This window comes from Trichosurus vulpecula, chromosome 2, assembly GCF_011100635.1.
Source record: "Trichosurus vulpecula isolate mTriVul1 chromosome 2, mTriVul1.pri, whole genome shotgun sequence".
Classification (NCBI taxonomy): domain Eukaryota; kingdom Metazoa; phylum Chordata; class Mammalia; order Diprotodontia; family Phalangeridae; genus Trichosurus; species Trichosurus vulpecula.
In genome coordinates, this window is record NC_050574.1 from 256,412,200 (window position 1) to 256,414,660 (window position 2,461).

The 2,461-nt window shown below is 36.9% G+C and overlaps 1 pseudogene; it reads left to right on the plus strand.

Moving 5' to 3' along the window:
- The first annotated feature begins 851 nt into the window (after window positions 1–851).
- Window positions 852–1,802, plus strand: LOC118835460 (annotated as a pseudogene).
- Window positions 1,803–2,461: the final 659 nt, after the last annotated feature.

Below are 2,461 nucleotides of genomic sequence, written 5' to 3' on the forward strand. Positions count from 1 at the left end.
CAAGCGTCAGGACTGGGTGTTTTCGCGGCTGGTGGCGTTGTGCTGCCTCTTGTCGCTCCCACAGACTGCCGTACTGTGTTGGGAGTCCTGGGAATCTCTGCCGGTTCCGGGCGCCCAGCTTTCTCCCAGCCCGTCTCCCACGTGGATTTCTCGGCCAGCTGCTTCCACCTTGGTCTGGAGCAGCTCCACACCGAGCACTCTCCGAGCCTGCAGGTTCGTTCCTCCGGCCTTTCAAACTCTCCTGGCTCGGAAATTTGCCCCACGCACACTGCTCACGGTTTCTGACTCTCTCAAATCTGCTCAAATTCACTTTTTTATAGGAATCTGACAGACCTTGTGAGAGAGCTCCGGTAAGACGCTGCCTTCATGCGGCCATCTTTCAATTATTATCTTATTTGATCCTCACAACAACCCTAGTAGGTTGGTGTAATCAACATCCTTTTACAGATGAGGAAACTGAGGCAAATAGTGGTTAAGTGACTTTCCCAGGATCTAAGGCCAGATTTAAATTTGAATATTCCCAACTCCTGTCCTAGCTTTCTACCTACTGCATCACCTAGTTGCCAACGTCTTTATTGACGTTTCTGGGAGTAGAAGTTAGAAAATCTAAGTTGGCTTCAAAAAAAAATCATTAAAATGTGACTCCTAGAATTTTAGTCATTTAAAGCATTTGTTTTTATGTGTGCATTTTGATTTTTTTTTTAAAAATGAGACTTTTTTATATAGTCTGAATATTATTAAGAAGATATTTTAGGAAAGGACATGGGACCTTAGGTGAGGGTGTTGTTCAGGAATTGCTTGCAGGTTTGAGGCTGGGAAAGCAGGGGGCATGGGACTTGCTTGCTGGAGAGATGGACAAGGATGGACTGCCTGTGATGGGGTCAGGTATAAACCTGGCCAAGGTAACAGCAATTCAACAGAAAAAGACTATTACAATGCTGCTTTCCAGTTATCCCAACAATTTTTTTTTTTACCAAATAATAGATTCTTAAGTCTTTACACTTATCAATACAAGGTTATTACGTTTATTTACTGCTATAAATTGCATATCTACACTATTCCATTGATCTACCTTTCTATTTTTAGCCAGTACCAGATAAATTTGATAATTATTGCCTTATGACACAGTTTAAGATCTGGTACTGCTCAATCTCCTTCTTTTATACTTTTTTCTCGTTATTTCCTTTGACATTCTTGACATTTGTTTTTCCAAAAGAATTTTGTTATTATTTTTTTCTAATTCAGTAAAATAACTTTTGGTAATTTAATTGTGATGGTGTTGAATATACAAATTAGTTTATTTTTAAACCAGTTTGTGGTACGTACAGTGTAATATCTCAACTGATTTTCTACAATTTGTGAAGAGAAGCTGTCAGTTCTTCTCTTCGGATCCAACAAATTGAAACGACTCAATTTTGGGGGGGGGGGGGGAAAGTATCTATTCCAGGTCTAGAAGATGTCAAATTTAAAATATCAACTACAAATGTCAATGGTGTTACAAATGATCCTGAAGCCACTTCAGGTCAACAGTCATCTCTGTCTTCTTAGTCTGAGCAGAACAGTACACAAAATACTGGACCACAGAAATGAGAAATAGAAACAGAACAGATCTTAATTGTAGCTAAGGATTCAATACATGCGAGATATCCCAAAAGGATATTCCTATGGCAATAAGAAGCAAAATGATATCTGAAGAACTGGGCCTAGAGCTTCTTGAGAGGCCAGATGCCCCAGTGCTTGATGGGGAAGGTGAAGCAAATGCTAAAGAAAGTTCAGATAATGAATCTTCTGCTACTGACTGAACTTCATGTTGACTTTGTAGAATACACACACACACACACACATAATATATGTGTGTATATATATGTATATATATAAGTATCATGTATATGTATTATGAAATGCACATGAGGGATGCTTACCACTCATATGCTTTAGACTTAAGGTGAAATCCATATGAATTTTGAGGGTGACAATTTTCAGAGATCACTTCTTTTACAAAATACTTATTGGACTAAGATTTTTCAACTCTTCACAATGGCTTCTAATCCCAAGTTGAAAAAATGTTATCTAGGAATAGTTGTAATCTGTGAAAATTTTCTAAAATGATTAACTTGGATTTGTCTGACCAATTAAGGAATTAATAATCAGCCACATAATCAACCAAAAATTATTTCTGTGTTTTAATAATGCAAAGGATTTTTAGTAATCATGGTAGATGATTAACTTAACAATGTGTATCTCATAACCTCATGGAAGTATCTATCACCCAAATGTACCTGAAGAAGTAAAAATCAAATACCCTAATTAAAATAAAGCACAATGGTATTATATTTTTAAAAGAAGATGTTGTTATGCTAATTATAATAGACAATATAAAACAGTGTTAGAAAAAGAACCAGATTTCTTTTTTTCTATAACTATAGTCTGCTTTGAAAGTTTCTGCTAATGACTTTTGTGT